Source organism: Odontesthes bonariensis, chromosome 11, assembly GCF_027942865.1.
Source record: "Odontesthes bonariensis isolate fOdoBon6 chromosome 11, fOdoBon6.hap1, whole genome shotgun sequence".
Classification (NCBI taxonomy): Eukaryota; Metazoa; Chordata; class Actinopteri; order Atheriniformes; family Atherinopsidae; genus Odontesthes; species Odontesthes bonariensis.
In genome coordinates this window covers 29,803,681-29,810,529 of record NC_134516.1, presented here as the reverse complement: position 1 = coordinate 29,810,529, position 6,849 = coordinate 29,803,681, and the positions used below count along the sequence as shown (strand labels likewise).

The window sequence follows — 6,849 nt, the reverse complement described above, 5'->3', positions numbered from 1 at the left end:
CATTTCTTCAAAAAGTAAGTGCTACTTGTTGGGGTAATCTTGCAGACGGCTCTCATTCAAAGAACCTACTACAAAATATGAACTATAGATAAAAATCTATTTGCAAGGAATTTCTATTTAATTTCTACCTAATTTGAGCATTTACATGGCTTTGGATTGAAAGAGTGTGACACTCTGGGACAGACCACATCCACTACGTAAATGTGAAGCCTCATTTTTGTGGGCAAATCACTCTCAGATCACCTCAAAGGAGTCACTCCTGATTCTTGTGCTCAAAAGTGCTTCTCTTTGGGGTTGTCTTGGTAGTGAAAATGTACAAGATCTGAACCTTTGAAACAAACTGGATTACTTCCAGGGATGACATGTGATTTTCCAAGTCAAGTAGAAGATCAATATTGTGGCCACGATTAGAATGACACTTATTTTCTATCAGAAGCGAGACTTTGTCATGATAAGTGCCCTAATAGAAACACTGAGCTGTTCCTCATTATAGTAAGTGCTTCTTGTTGGGGTAGTTTCATGACCTGCAGATCTTCCTCGTGTGAGCTGAACAGCAAGCTCACCGTTATCCACTTTTTTTGAGAACATGGTGGAAAGTTGTGTTAAGTTTTGTGAGATTCTGAACAGACTCCTTCAGCGATTGAAGACATTTCCTGGACTGTCTTCCAAAGAATAAGAAATGATCTCAAATAGTCGTGTGGATACCTCAGTAGGACATGCACTTCAACTTTATGCACATTCTTTAACGTCTCTGAAAAGTAGATCATAAAGCAACTGAAGTTTGGTGGATTAAAGCCTGCTGTTTAAAGCACAGAGCAACGTCACCTCCCAAACCCAACCCCTTCACTGGCTCTAAAGGAGAGGAGCCTGTTAGCGGAGGGCCCTGCTCAGAGTCCTGCTTTAGTGAACTACAGCAACCAAGTAAACCTGCGAGACTTCTGTTGGGATCAGACTATGAGGGCTTAAAGATTCAATAAAAAGAAATATGCAGCTGAACCTAAATAAAACTTGAACAGAGAACTTACAGGAAAGGTTTTTAATGGTTTCATGCATCAATCTTTACTTCATTGGCTCCCTCCATGGGATTCAAATTTGGAACATTTTTCTAATAAAAGAAAAAGATGTCAAGGCTCAGAAAACACCTTTATTACCACAACACAAATAACTACTCTGCAGCCAGCTAGACACCTAGAGCTGACACATTTCACACCTGTTACTGACAAAACAGTCGAAGAGACCATCTGCAGTCTGAGGCTGCGGCTACACGAAAACGTTTTTCACTGTAAACGATACTTTTTCTTATCGTTTCCCTGTCGCGGCCACACGGAGCCGGCGTTCCCACTACCCCAAAACGATAGTTTTTGAGAACGGGTTCCAGAGTGGGAAAGTTTGAAAACTGCCTCGTTTCGTTTCCATTGTTACAGCTAAAACGTTTTTGCGTCAGTCAAACGTTGACGCTGTGAGCCAATTTTAACACTTCTCTATTGTCTCACAGCGTGGCGTGACACAGTGGCGTGTGTACTGCATCGTTTCATCGTTTTCATCCGTTTTCGTCTGGACCTGAGTCTTTACAGCAGCGCGTTGCCGTGTGGTCGCAAGAATTTTCGTACCCGTTTTAAAAAAAAACCTCATTTCGTTTTCGTGTAGCCGTAGCCTGAGTTCATCAACGTGCTGCCTTGATGAGTTGCCCACTAGATTCCTAAAGTCTGTGCTGAGCAGTTTGTTACCACAACTTGCTCATATAGTCAACATCTCACTCCAGACTCGAACATTTCCAAAGGCCTTAAAAACTGCTGTCATTAAGCCTCTTCTAAAGAAGAGCAATCTTGATGCCACAGTACTGAACAACTACCGGCCCATATCAAACCTGCCATTCTTAGGCAAAGTCCTAGAAAAAGTTGTATACCAACAGCTTAGTGACTTTCTCCTGTCTAACAATGCTTTTGATACTTTCCAATCAGGCTTTAGGCCCCACCACAGCACTGAGACAGCTCTGATCAAGGTGACAAATGACATCTGCCTGAACACAGATGCAAGTAGAGTCACAGTCTTAGTTCTGCTGGACCTGAGTGCTGCCTTTTCACAGTTGACCATGTGATCTTATTACAGAGGTTAGAAGACTGGGTGGGAATCTCTGGTCGTGCTTTAAACTGGTTCAAGTCCTATCTGGAGGACAGGAAATATTTTGTTGAAATTGGTAACTGTGTCTCAGACCAAATGGCTATGACCTGTGAGGTTCCCCAGGGGTCAATCCTGGGACCCGTATTGTTCAATCTGTACATGCTTCCATTAGGCCAGCTAATACGCAGCTATAATGTGTCCTACCACAATTATGCAGATGACACTCAGATCTACGTGTCACTGACGGCAGGAGAACACGGGCCTGTAGATACATTGTGTCGCTGCATCGAACAGATCAGTGTGTGGATGCAAAACAATTTCCTCCAGCTAAACTCAGACAAAACTGAAATCATTGTCTGTGGCCCACAGAAACAAAGAGAAAGTGTTATCAGTCACCTTGAGACTCTCTCTCTAAAACCTAACTATCAAGTTAGAAATCTCGGGGTAATATTGGACTCAGACCTGAACTTTAACAGCCACATTAAATCTGTAACATCAGCAGCTTTTTACCATCTAAAAAACATTGCCAGAATCAAAGGAATAGTGTCTAAACCAGACTTAGAGAGACTGATCCATGCGTTTGTCTCCAGCAGGTTAGACTGCTGTAACGGCCTGCTCACTGGGCTCTCTAAACGGGCTGTAAGACAGCTGCAGACAGCTGTAAGACAGCTGCAGTACATCCAGAACGCTGCTGCTCGAGTCCTGACTAGAACCAGAAAATACGACCATATTAGTCCAGTGCTCAGGTCTCTGCACTGGCTTCCTGTCGCTCAGAGAATAGACTTTAAAACAGCTCTGCTTGTGTACAAGTCTCTTCATGGTCAAGCGCCAAAGTACATCTCTGACATGTTAGAGCCATATGAACCAACTCGGGCTCTGAGAACCTCAGGGAGGGGTCTCCTGCTGGGGCCCAGAGTCAGGACTAAACAAGGTGAGGCGTTTCAGTTTGATGCTCCTAAAATCTGGAACAGTCTTCCAGAAGATGTGAGACAGGCCTCAACTCTGACAATGTTTAAATCCAGGCTGAAACCAGTTCTATTTAGCTGTGCATATGTCACCTGAAAGTATTTTATCTGCACTCTTCACTTTTTAATTACTTAATGATTATTTTAATGGGTTTTAAATTTCTTTCTTTTTCTAATTTCTTTCTTTTATTTTTTTATTCCTTTTTAATGGTTTTATTGCCTTCTTGTGATTTTATGTAGCTGTAAAGCACTTTGAATTGCCCTGTGTATGAATTGTGCTCTATAAATATCAAATCAAATCAAATCAAACTTTATTTATATAGCACCTTTCATACTAAAGAAAAAAGCAACACAAAGTGCTTTACATAATAAAATCAGTAATAAAATCAATTCAATTCATAAACTCACACACAACATCACACCGACAACCACACTGCACACATACTACCCCCCCACCACCCCCAACAAATAAAATTGCCTTGCCTTGCCTTGCCTATTATTGTTTTACTCTGTAATATGTAGGATCCATAAACTCATTTATCACCAGCTCTATCAGCATGGAGAGAATCCCCTTTTCTCCCAAAAGATCCCAGGTGCTGCTCCTGAGGTGTTTCTGTAAGTTTGTCACACCAGCTGGTGAAATGATATGAGTCCCTCTACAGTTGTTGGAGATATCAGCTGAGATTCAAACTAAAAGACACATTTTGTGTCTGAAACTGTGAGAGACTGTTCAAGTGGGACTGAAAGCAGATTCAAAGGGTTGTGATGTATGTTTTTCCACCCAAATGATCTGATAACTGTCAGAGATGCAGCAGTGCTATGAAATCCACTTTAGAAGCTGCAGTTATTGGACACAATGAAAGCTGACCATCTCTGTGGCTCAGAGGAAAACTGAGCAACAAATGTTGTCAGTCTAAAGCTGAAATACAAAAGAATACTGCTCCTTATGTGGAACAAACCAAACTCCAGAGAAGCTGGAAGCACCACTGCGACTGAACTTGTGACATCATCACAGTTTACGCAACTTCCTCCAACATCTATGTCTCTTGAGGCCTTTACAAAATATATTTCTGACACTGATTTTTCTGATGAAGTGCTTTGTTTTATTGCCACTTAAATGAAGCAAACAATGCCCTTGTTGTTTAAACTGCACCAGTGTTGATTTATCTCTGTAATGTCTTGTGTTCTGTTCTGGGTGTTCATTCATTACAGATTGTCCAAATAGTGAAATCTAAGTGAAAAGAAGCCCTGATATAAAGCAGAACTATTCATGATAAATGCTCTTAACCTGTTGTAGTTTCAGTGAATGTGATCAACACTCTGCAACTCGTGTATTTAAGGTGATTTCTACAGTTTATGTAGAATTATTCTATAGTTTATATAACTTACAAATGAGGATATCACGATGCAGCTAACAGCAAAGCTAACAATAAGCTACATAGAAGGAAAAGCATCAGCCAGGCTCTGTCAGAGGTGACAGTGTAGAAACAGAGTGAAGGCATAGAGGGAAGTACAGGTTAAGTGGGAGATTACATTTCTACACCTGAACAGGGACTTGAACCCTGGACCCTCAGATTAAAAGTCTGATGCTCTACCAACTGAGCTATCCAGGCCCTATGAAAGTGTGTCTGAGTGACAGCTGACATCTGAAACACATCGTGAGTCCAAAGCTGTGACTCTGTTTTCTGAACAAACGCCTGGTTGATGTGAACTTGTGTTGCAGCCACTGAGCATAAAGAAGAAGGCCTTCATGGAGGGAAACAGGGAGTTAAGGAGGAGTGTGAAGAAAAAAGGAAGAGAGCAAGTCGGTGGGAAACTATCTGCAGCAGAACAGTGTGAGGGATGTGTGGTCAGGAATGGAAAAGCTCACAGGCTTTGGGATAATGTGGGATCAGACAGATGGAAGAGTTCAGACAAACTCAGCATGCTGCTGCCTCCTGCTACAGACCTCACATCCTCCATGTACCAACAGCTTCCCTGTCACACCTCAGCACATCTACATGAAACTATCACATCTATAGGAAAATAAACTATCGCCTCATCTGGATACAAACAAAAGAGATGATTGTGGATTTTAGGAGGAGCAGCAGTCAGCTGAACACCGTCTCCATCCTCGGTGAAGAGGTGGTTGAGGATTACAGATACCTGAGGGTTCACCTGGACAGCAGACTGGACTGGAAATGCAACATTGAGGCTGTCTACAAGATGGGACATTCAGTAAACTATTCCTATAACTGTATATATGCTAACTGAGTTGGCATGGGTTGGTGCACTAAACACATGTTACAGAGTTTAATATTTCTGCATCTTTTAGTAAAAACAGGAAAGAATGAGTGTATATTTCCAGCCAAATTCCCAATAAAGCTGCTCTCATCCACATATTTTTCTGTTTCTTCTGTCAGACGGCTAATCTGAAAATCAGCCCATTAAGACTACGGGTCAACTCGTGGTCACTTAAAGCATGTCCAGACTGTCGCTCTGCTCTAATAAAATCCTGATTTTTTAACCGCAGCCTCATGTGAGAATATCACCCTTCAGGTGACTTAAAGACAACATGTTGGCAGCGATTTCAGCTGCACTTACATGCAGCGTGATGTCCCACAGAGAAAGTTAGAGGCAGCAGAATGTCATGAAGGTTTCCTACACAGTCTATCCCGTGCATGTACGCTGGGACAACATGGTGGTCCAGTTAAATGGACGAGCCCACCTGGAACTGAAGCTGGACTTACCTGTGCATGCAAGCGTTCTGAATGTCCTGATCAAGATAAAAATATGTAGCATACAGAACAAAAAGCACACATCTCCAGCTGAAAACATGAAACCTGCAGACTACACATAAAATGTTCCACTGGGGACACCGACCCAAGTTGGTTATTAGGAGGAAATTTCATAAATATCCTCAAAACCAGTTTTCCTCAGTGTGCAGACTTCAGGTTTTTGTTTTAAGTTTTAAACAAAGAAAATAGACTCAAATGTAAACTCTCTTCAATGCATATTCAGAACTTATTTAAATCTCTTCCAGAAAAACTCTTGTTTTGATCGTTTTCTTTAAAATAAAGATTTTTAAAAAGCTAATTGACCATGTGCTCTGTTTTAACAGGGTTCGATTCCTTGACGGAAGGCCGCCATTTTCGCTCAGCAGCGAGGGGTTCGCCAAAGTCCGTTTCACACCATAGCATCAGAAAATCTTTTGAAAACCTGCAAAAATTGACTTTACATGTCAAGAATAGCAGATGAGGCTCCCCTCCTATCCATAATTATGAATATGTTGATGTTGCTATCATTAACGTGCAGTCATATATGTTCACACAAGGATGAAATAAATAAAGGAGCAGCAAGTAATGTTTCCGCCCAGTTTCGAACTGAGGACCTTTCGCGTGTTAGGCGAACGTGATAACCACTACACTACGGAAACTGGCTTTGCTCTGTATGAATGAATTGGATTCATTCTGAATTGAATGAATTGGATTATATTTACAATGAACTGAACTCCAATTGGCCTGAATTGGACTTTCTTACTGAAGTGCCCTGAGATGACATTTGTTGTAATTGTAATAGTTTATTTTGGCAACATTTTAAACAAACTGACATTATTCTGTCTTGGGAAACACTGCTGGTGGAAAACATGATACTGGCTGCTGAAAAACTGGCAGAAGTGGACCTTCCAACGTGACAGTGACAGGAAGTAATCAGCTGAAGTCGTCCAGAGATTAACAGAGAACACAAATCAACATTCTGGAATCCGGACTTCACTTCCATCCAG

The 6,849-nt window shown here is 41.6% G+C and overlaps 2 non-coding genes across 2 annotated transcripts; both read right to left on the bottom strand.

Moving 5' to 3' along the window:
- Window positions 1–4,626: 4,626 nt before the first annotated feature.
- trnak-uuu (transfer RNA lysine (anticodon UUU)) lies at window positions 4,627–4,699 on the bottom strand. Its single transcript has one exon. It is a non-coding gene; the product is annotated as a tRNA-Lys (tRNA).
- Window positions 4,700–6,428: 1,729 nt separating this feature from the next.
- trnav-aac (transfer RNA valine (anticodon AAC)) lies at window positions 6,429–6,501 on the bottom strand. Its single transcript has one exon. It is a non-coding gene; the product is annotated as a tRNA-Val (tRNA).
- Window positions 6,502–6,849: the final 348 nt, after the last annotated feature.